General features: G+C 46.7%; 1 long non-coding RNA gene across 1 annotated transcript in view; it reads right to left on the bottom strand.

Moving 5' to 3' along the window:
- The window catches only part of LOC147467596 (uncharacterized), a 43,388-nt gene that overhangs the window by 19,627 nt on the left and 13,761 nt on the right, over positions 1–10,000 (bottom strand). Inside the window, exon 2 of the long non-coding RNA XR_015190485.1 lies at positions 7,743–7,915. This is a non-coding gene — a long non-coding RNA (uncharacterized LOC147467596). The remainder of the gene's footprint in view (positions 1–7,742; positions 7,916–10,000) is intronic.

The following is a 10,000-nucleotide window of genomic DNA, read 5'->3' as shown; positions in this document are numbered from 1 at the left end:
CTCCACCCCACACCCCACCCCCACCCCCACCCCCACCCCACCCCACCTCCCACCTCCACCTCCACCTCCACCTCCACCTCCACCCCACACCCCACCTCCTCTCCATCCCACATCCCACCTCCACCCCACACCCCACCTCCATCCCACACCCCACCTCCACCTCCACCCCACACTTCCACCTCCACCCCACATCTCACACCCCACCTCCACCCCACACCCCACCTCCACCTCCACCCCACACCCCACCTCCACCTCCACCCCACACCCCACCTCCACCTCCACCTCCACCTCCACCCCACACCCCACCTCTATCCCACACCCCACCTCCACCCCACACCTCCACCTCCACCCCACCCCACACCCCACCTCCACCCCACACCCCACCTCCATCCCACACCCCACCTCCACCTCCACCCCACACTTCCACCTCCACCCCACACCCCACACCTCACACCCCACCTCCACCCCACATCCTACCTCCACCTCTACCTCCACCTCCACCTCCACCCCATACCTCACACCTCCACCTCCACCTCCACCCCACACCCCACCTCCACCTCCACCCCACACCCCACCTCCACCCTTTACCTCCCCCTCCCCCTCCCCCTCCACCTCCACCTCCACCCCACACTTCCACCTCCTCCTCTACCCCACACCCCAACCTCCACCTCCACCTCCACACCCCACCTCCACCTCCACCTCCACCTCCACCACACACCCAACCTCCCCCTCCCCCTCCCCCTCCCCCTCCCCCCTCCCCCTCCACCCTCCTCCTCCACCTCCTATACTTCATCCCAAGTTACGGACCACTGATCTGTTAATTCCTCGCTGGGTCGACATTTCTCGAGTTCAGTCTAATGTGTTTTTGTTTTATGGTTTGAACTTACTTATCTTCAATTGCTTTGTATGTTTTTTATTTACATAGTTCTGTGGATTTGTTTTTGTGTGAGAAGTTTATTTGTTTTATTGATTTGATTTATCTGTTTTTTAAGGATTTGTTTGTATGGAAGGTGTTAGTCTACATATTCTAGTTTATTTATTTGTATGGTATGGCATAAAAGCACGAATTAAGGGACTGTGTTCTGTCTTCAGGGTACATGTATAGTCAATGAGTGTTTAACTGTGAGCTTTACTACTTATAAGATTTTAATTAAACTATCCTTCAAACTTCAAGACAGATCGACATAAGATATAAAATAATCGAAATGCAGTACACACAGTCATAAAAAACTGAAAAATACCAACCTATTCCATTTCAGAAACTCGTAAACCAAATTGTAAAAACACAAACCTCTTCATATTGAGAAACTCAAGACAAAAAAAAAGATAAATAAAAAAAAAATATGACAACGAATCTCTCAAGTTATGGCCGACCATTAATATTAATCTGAATAGTTCATCAAGCTGGAATAAACACACACAAGGTACACGTGTCTCTTAATCACAGCTTGAATATCTGTGGCTGCAATATCTCCCCCCCCCCCCTCGTGATGAGAAGCTTCCCGGTTAATGACTCACGCTAGCAATATTCCGATATCTTAATTGACACAGTTTAATGGCACGGAACAGTCGCCTTTGGTCGTAATTGAGTTTCGGGTGGCGCGTGCGAATAGGAAGAAATATTTCAAAACTTCATGAGGGTGATGCCAACAATGTAGCGTCTCTGATTTCTTTTTTTTTTTTTCTTTTTTTTCTTTTTTTTTTGGGGGGTGGGGGGTGGATCCGCTTCGATTTCTTTCTTTTTCTTTTCCTTTTTTTCTAATTCTCTCGTTCTTAGTTTCTTTCTCTCTCTTTCTCTCTCTCTCTTTCTCTCTCTCTCTCTCTCTCTCCCTCTCTCTCTCCCTCTCCCTCTCTCTCCCTCCTACTCCCTCTCCACCCCTCCCTTATCACCCTTCCTCCTTTCCCTCTCCCCCTCCCGACACTTTCCCCTAGCCATTACCCCTTTTTTTCCCACCATCCTCCCTCTCCCCTTTCTCTTTCCCCCTTTCCTTCCCTTTCTCTGTCCCTCGCTCTTTCTCTCTCTCTCCCTTTGCGATGTTCACAGAACACTTAACCTAAACCGGACCGCGACGAGGGATGTGTTACGGGAAAACGTTCTTCAAATTTCAAAATGAAGAGCAATGACGCAACCATACACACACGCTTCTTTATTTTTGTCTCAATGGGTAGCTGTTATTGATATTCTTAATTTTTTTCAGAATTTTTTTTTATTATTATTGCTTGATTCATTTATTTATCATTAGCTTTGTTGTTGTTGTTGCTGTTATCATTGTCATTATTTTTATTACTATTATTATTATCATAATTTTATCGTCATTATCATTATCATTATCATTATTATCCTTATCATAATTATTATCATTATCATCATCATAATTATCAATGTTACCATTATCATTACTATCATCATTACTATCATTATTACTATCATCATTACTATCATTATCTTTTGGTTTTAGTCTACTTCCTCCGCTCCCCTCCCCCCCCCCTCCTTCTCTCTACCCCTCCGCTCCCCCTCCCTCCTCCCCCCCCCTTTATGCGACGAAGTTCATCTTGTCATCCGCTTCACCTCACTCTTCCCCTTATTCAAGTTAGCCATAAGGGTTGAATTCCCCTGTTATTGGGCTGAATAAGGGCGTTACTTGGATTACTTATATCACGCTCGTTTGGAACTTATAATTAATGATTAGCCATTAGATAATCGCCAAATATGTGACGGTGATTGGGGGGGGGAGGGGGGAGGGCGGCACGGGAAGGGTAGAATGCTTTGACTTTTTTCCCCTTTTGGAACACCGGTGAGAAGAGGGGAAAGAGGGAGGGGGAGGGAGGGGGAGGGAGAGGGAGTGGATGAGGGGAGAGGGAGGGAGTGGAGAGGAAGAGGGGAGGGAGTGGAGGAGGGGGAGAGGGGTAAGGGGGTTACCTTGAGTAGGGGGGAAAGAGGGAGGGGGAGGGAGTGGAGAGGATGAGGGGAGAGGGAGGGAGTGGAGAGGAAGAGGGGACGGAGTGGAGGAGGGGGAGAGGGGTAAGGGGGTTACCTTGATTAGAGGGGAAAGAGGGAGGAGGAGGGGGAGGGAGTGGAGAGGGAAAAGAGGAGAGGGGATGGCGTTGGGTGAGGGTAAGGGGGAAACAGATCCACGGAAAGGAAGAAAGAGTAAAGGGGAAGATGGGGAGAGAGGAAAGAGGAGAAAAAAGAAATTCGTTTGTAGGGGGGAACCGAAAAGTGGAAACGAAAAAGGGGTTAGCTTGGGGAGAGGGGGAGGAAGGGGGGGGGAGGAGTATCACCATCCCGACACGTGGCATTAAACCACTTGTCGGCGCGAGTCGGGACTTGAGTTCGAAAGCCGATGCTTGTCTCCGACTGACTTTGTCGGGATAAATGATCGAAGGGAATTAATAATATTATGATTATGATGAGGAGGAGGTCAATGATTATGATGACAGTGATGATAATGATGATGATAATGATGATGATACTGACGACGATGATAATGATTATAATGATGATAATGATAATCATATTGATGATTATAATGATGATGATATTGATGATGATAATGATGATGATGATAACAGTTATAACGGAACATCGATGATAATGATAACAGTAATCATTATGAGATTATAACTATTTCTCTAATACTTTCTCTTCAAATTTCTAACCAATTTAGCTCTATATTTTCCCTAATAAAGTTCAATCTTTTCCTTCTATTAATTTGTTTATCTATTTCTTAATCTATTTATTTACTTTATTTAATCTGTCATATTTTTATCTTATGTCTATTTTTTTTTTTTTTTTTTTCTTTCGTTGTTGTTTTTAACCCTAATAAATTACAACAGTGTCTAAAACCCTTATAAAGCAAATGGTGGCATCCTTACCTATTCGCCCCCCTCCCCCCCCGTTCCTCCTTCCGGCCCAAAGCCCCCCTAAAAGACCAGTGCAAAATACCCCCCAGGGACGAACACGTGTTTGGCCCCCCGCGTTTGAGAATTAATTAGGCTGGTTTAGTGAACTCGCTGGAACATTACCCTGGGGAGGAGAAAGGGAGAGGGAGGGAGGGGAGGGAGGAGAAAGGGAGAGGGAGGGAGGGAGGGACGGAGGGAGGGAGGGGAGGGAGGGAGAGAGGGAGGAGAAAGAGAGAGAGGGAGGGGAGGGAGAGGAGGGAGAGGGAGGGAGGGAGGATGGGTGGGAGGAAGGGGGGATGTGAGGGACGGAGGGAGGGGGAGGGGAGGAAGGGGAGGGAGGGAGGGAGGGAGGGAGGGAGCGAGGGAGGGAGGGATGGAGGGAGGGACGGAGGGACGGAGAGAGAGAGGAAGAGAAGAAGGCATTCCGAAGCCAATAGCATTCTACATCCTCCTCCTCCTACTCCTCCTCTTCATCTTCACCTCTTCGTCTTGTCTCATTCCCCTATTTAATTTTTCTTTTCGCTTCTTCACCCTCCCTCTTTGTTCCTACCCCCTCCCCCCTTCCTCTTCTTCGCCCCCACCTCCTCATTCACCCCTCCTCCCGTCCTCCTCCTTTTCACTCAAGCTCCCTTCACTACCCCCCCCCATCCTTTACCCTCCCCCCTCCCCCCATCCTTCACCCCTCACTCTCTTTCACCCCTCGCCTCCTCGCCCCCCCCCCCACCCAGCCGTCACGGAGAGCGCAAAAAGCCCCGGAGCGTGATAGTGTCAACCACCTCCTAATGAAATGGATCTCGAGGGTTTTCGTGTTGTGTGTGTGTGTGTTTGTTTACTGTTTTTGTTGACTTTATTTTGTCTTCGGATATGATGCTCATGGTATGATGTTCAACTTTTTGGGAATTTCTCTTTTTTTTAAGCTTGATTTTTGTGATATTTTTGTGATGTGTCGTTTTGTATTTGATTTATCTGGACAAAGGACACACACGCACACACGCGCACACAAACACACATACACACACACACACACACACACACACACACACACACACACACACACACACACACACACACACACACACACATAGATAGATATATATACATATATACATATATATATAGATATATATATACATATATATATACATATATATATATATATTTATATATATATATATATATATATATATATATATATACATATATATATATATATATATATATATATATATATATATATAATCATATGTATATTATTTCTTTAATGAGTCTACCCCTCCACCGAAATTCGATCCAATAATCATCACATAAACCAAGATATAAAAAAACAACACTTATCCCACCCCCCACCCCCCTTTTTCTCATCGAAAATAAGACCACGGCCACTGCACACCGAACGCGTTTTAGACCCACCAGTCCCAACCGGATCGCCATTGTCAACATGACCGCGAAATTAATCTTAATTGACGGCCCTTCCACTAGGCTTCACAATGAACACGTTATGGCCAAAGTTCTTCAAGCAATTTAAACGTCGGATAGCAATCGCGATGGATAAATACAGCAAAAAAAAAGGTGGGGGGATCTATATCTATCGAAATGGGTGGATTTCAAAATAGTCTCGTTTTCTCAAAGCGCGCTAATGATTATGGCACGCAATATGGCACTAGCGGAATGAGGGCGGCTGGCACTATCAGACTTAGTTAAATGACTTTCGATTGTATTTGCTTCCTGTCTAATGAGGCGGGGGCGCGACGAGTCGACCGGGCCAAAATGGCGACTGCATGCGGGTCCGTTCTGCATGATTCGTTGTTGCAAAGAAAAAAATGCTTGCAACTTTGCTCGGCATGTTCATGATTGTGGTATTGATAATAGTAATGATGATGATAATGATAGAAATAATAATAGTAGGATTAGTAATAATAGTAATACCGATAATGATAATGATGGCTATTATAATAATAAAATTAATGATGATGATAATAATAATGATAACAATAATGATAATAATGATTATAATAATAATGATAATAATAATAATGATGATAATGATAATAAAAATAATAATAAATAATAATGATAATAATGATAATGATAAAAACAATGATGATGATGGTGATAATCATAATAATAACAATGATATTAATGATGTTAATGCTAATAACAATGATGATAATTGTAAAACATATAATAACACTATCAATAATGATAAAAAAATAACAATCACTGATTACAGATCTGGTATTGCAAAAACAATAAACACTGCATCTGGATCCATTCTGCACGATAATGGTCTTATTGCAAAGACCAAAAATACGCCGTTTACAGATCCGCTTTGCATGATCCGTTATTGCATAGACAACAAAGACGTAAGTAGTCTCTTGTGTTGTTAATTAGTTCGTGATTATTGAATGTACTTATTAATAGGAATGGACGAGATAATGGGATGTTCGGATGATAATTAAATGAGATATAATGATGATTCAAATAACCTCACCTTACCTACCTTACCCCTCCCCCACCCCACCACCTCTAATTCTCCCCCCAACACACCACCTTAACCCCTCTCCTCCCCCCCCCCAACCCACCACCTTAACCATTCCCCTTCTCCTTCCCCCCCTCCCCCCACCTATCCCTTCCCTCCAACCTACCACCTTAACCCTTTCTTTCTAACCCACCACCTTAATCCCTCCCGTTCCCCCAACCCCCCACATTAACCCCTCCCTCCCACCTATCCTTTCCCCACACTACACCCCACCTATCCCTTCCCCCCCACCCAACCTTAACCCCTCCCCCCAGCTATCCTTTCCCCCAACCCACCACCTTAACCCCTCCCCTTCTCCCCACCTATCCTTTCCCCCCACTCCCCCCGCCCTATCCTTTCCCCCAACCCCCACCTATCCCCCCACTCCACCCCACCTATCTTTTCCCCCCACTCCACCTATCCTTCCCCCTAACCCTCCACCTATCCCTTCCCCCACTCCCCCCAACTCCACCCAACCTATCCCTTCCCCCCCCCCTCCCCCCCACCGTCCCCAACCCCGCTCCTTTTCCTTCTAACCTCACGCGGGCCGTTCAAAGGGATTACACCGACCTTCGGACAATAGCACTGAGATCGTCTGTTTTGCGCTAACCTTGTTACATCAAACCTCGACTTAATCTCTTTGCTGACCGAAGCTCATAATTCCCTTCTTTGTATTTTATTTGTTTGTGTCTCTTTCTGCTTTGGTTTGTTTGTGCGTTTGTGCGTTGTTGTTTGTTGTTTGAGTATCGTTTGTTTGTTTGTATGTCTCTTATCGTTGTTTGTTTGTTTGTCTTTTTTACTCATTTTTCTTATCTTTCTTCTTCTTCTTCTTCTTATTCTTCTTCTTTCTTCTTGATCTTAATCTTACTCTTAAGTAATCAACGCAATAGGAATTAAAACTGTGTCGTATCAGAAAGTAAATATGACAAATAAAAAATATTAAAACACATACACACAAGCACACGCGCGCACATACACACACACGCACACACACACAAACCCATTCACATCGGCCTCTATGGCGTGATAGAGCTATAACATAATGCAGTTGCACGAGCACATGCTTGTTTCTTCCGCTCCCTCCCCTGCCCGAGCGAAGCAACGCGCCCGCAAGCAGACGCGCCCGCACGCCCTCCCCCACCTTTTCCGCGGTATGCCCGAATGAGGCCTCGCGGTCGAGCGGTACCTCGGCTGCGTCCTTCGGCGTCCGTCGACGTCCCCCTCAAGCCAGTCCCCCCCTCCCCTCCCCTCCCCACCCCCACCCCGCCCCCGCTGCGCCCCGGCCGAGCCTTAACATAGGAAGACGACAAGCATGACTCACCCTTGTGCGGCACGTCGTCCAGCGCGGTGGGAGCCCAAGGGTGGTGGCCATGAGGGCCGTGAGTGCCATGTGGCCCGTGTGGCCCATGTGGCCCGTGCGGCCCGGCGTCCACCGGCGAGAGCATAACGGCGGCCACCTGCGGCCCGCCCTGCCCGCCACCGCTACCGCACACCCTGCGGGAGGAGCCTTCGTTAGTGTCTGTGAGTCGAGGAAGTGAGTGAAGGGGGTGGGGGTGGGGAGGGGGCGACAGGGGAGGAGGGGGTCAAGAGAGATAGGGAGGGGGGCAGGAAGGAGAGGGGGGGAGTAAGGTGGAAGGAGGAGAGGGTGTATAGTGGAGGAAGGAGGTCTAGGAAAGGGGGAGGGAAGTAGTGGAAGGAAGGGAGGGGGGGATGGAAGGATGGAGTGGGGAGTGAGGAGTGGAGGGAAGGGGTGGGGGATGGAGGAGGGTAGTCCAGCAAAGGAAGAGGATGTGACGGAGAGAGAGAGAGAGAATGTTTAGCGGAAGGAGAAAGGGGTGTGTAGCGAAGAGAAGGAGGGAAAAGTTTCAGCGAAGGGAAGGAGGAGAGGAGGGAAGGTAGAACGGAGGGAGGGAAAGAAGGCGTAGGGAGGGAGGGAGAAGTTTCATCAAAGGAAAGGAGGGAAGATGAAGAGAGGGAGAAATAAGGTGTAGCGGAGGGAGAGAGAGAGGGAGAAAAGAAGGAAAGTGTAGCGGAAGGAGAGAGAGGGAGAAAAGAAGGAAGGTGTAGCGGTGGGAGGGAGAGGGAGGGAGAAAAGGTGTAGCGGAGGGAGGGAGAGAGAGGGAGAAAAAAAGGTGTAGCGAAGGGAGAGAGAGGGAGAAAAGAAGGTGTAGCGGAGGGAGAGAGAGGGAGGGAGAGAGGGAGAAAAGAAGGAGAGGGAGGGAGAGAGAGAGAGGGAGAAAAGAAGGAGAGGGAGGGAGAAGGTGTCTGCGGGTGTAGGTGTGTGTAGCGAGGAATGTAATCAGTGCAAGGGGGTGGTGGTGGTGTAGCTACCCGGGCGGCGGTGGCGGTGGCGGCGTCAGCGCTCGTAGCTACTTCCGGTAGAGGTGGAGAGGATGGTGATGATGGTGAAGGGCACGGGGTGATGATGATGGTTGGAAGGGTGAAGGGATGATGGTGATGGTGAATGTGGTGGTGGGGGTGGTAAAGGGTGATGGTGGTGATGAATGTGGTGGTGGTGGTGGTAAAGGGTTGATGGTGGTGATGATGGTGGTGGTGGTGAAGGGGTGATGAGGATGGTGATGGTGGTGGTGAAGGATTGATGATGGTGGTGATAGTGGGGGTGAAGGAATGATGAGGATAATGAGAGTAATGGTGAATGTGTGATTGCGTGATGGTTGTGATGGTTGTGCGTGTGGTGTATTTGTGACTGCGTGCTTGTGAAACGTGATGGTGACACCAAGAAATTAATATGCTTATAGTGACTGGGCCCAAAAAAAGAAAGATGGGAATGTATCATTTGTGAAGACTATGACAGTGCGGCAATGAAGGGATTGAAAAAAAAAATCTGTTGAAATATTATTCATGTCAAAGCCTACACTATAATCTTGTATATTTACTCTTTTACATTTTTTTCGGGAAGAAATGAGCGTCATTATCCAATAATTAAACTAACCTAAGCTTTTTTTATGGACAGTGGACGTTATAATCAGCGATTAGATTAAACACGTGGTAGACAATATAAATTCGAAAAAGGTATTTGATGAAACCCATTCGAGTGTAAAGTTTTCGAGTTCATATTGGAAAAATAATTAAATCACCGCTAGGTGTTGTACCGTGCTAAGTGTTAATGAGATCTGTTAAGTGGAGGCGATGATAATGAAAATGATGATTATGGTCAAGAAATGAAAGGTATTTGTGTGTGTGTGTGTGTGTGTGAGTGTGTTTGTGTATGTGTGTGTGTGTGTGTGTGTGTGTGCTAGTGGATAAATAAAAAATGTGGGTATGCGTATACGATCAGTGAAGACGGAAAAAAGAAGATAAATCAGATTAAAAGATTAATAGTCAGGATGAAATTAAATCAAAGAGTAGGCGAAAGAAGAGGAGGGAGGTAGAAAGAGGATGGGGGGGGGAGGGAATGTCCAAAATAATGATGATATAAAAATATATATAAATACTAAGTGACATCCCAGCTTGTGTGGTTGTCTGTTCGTTCACTTTTTTTTCTTTCTTTCTTTCTTCCTTTCTTTCTATGAAGGTGTTTTGATCAATGAAAGGAGTGAAAGAGGAACTTCCACAAAC

The sequence above is a fragment of the Penaeus japonicus genome, unplaced genomic scaffold (assembly GCF_977035675.1).
Source record: "Penaeus japonicus unplaced genomic scaffold, GWHDUDI00000001_assembly GWHDUDI00000035, whole genome shotgun sequence".
Classification (NCBI taxonomy): domain Eukaryota; kingdom Metazoa; phylum Arthropoda; class Malacostraca; order Decapoda; family Penaeidae; genus Penaeus; species Penaeus japonicus.
Note: the sequence above shows the minus strand (reverse complement) of the source record. Positions and strands in the feature narration are given on the sequence as shown.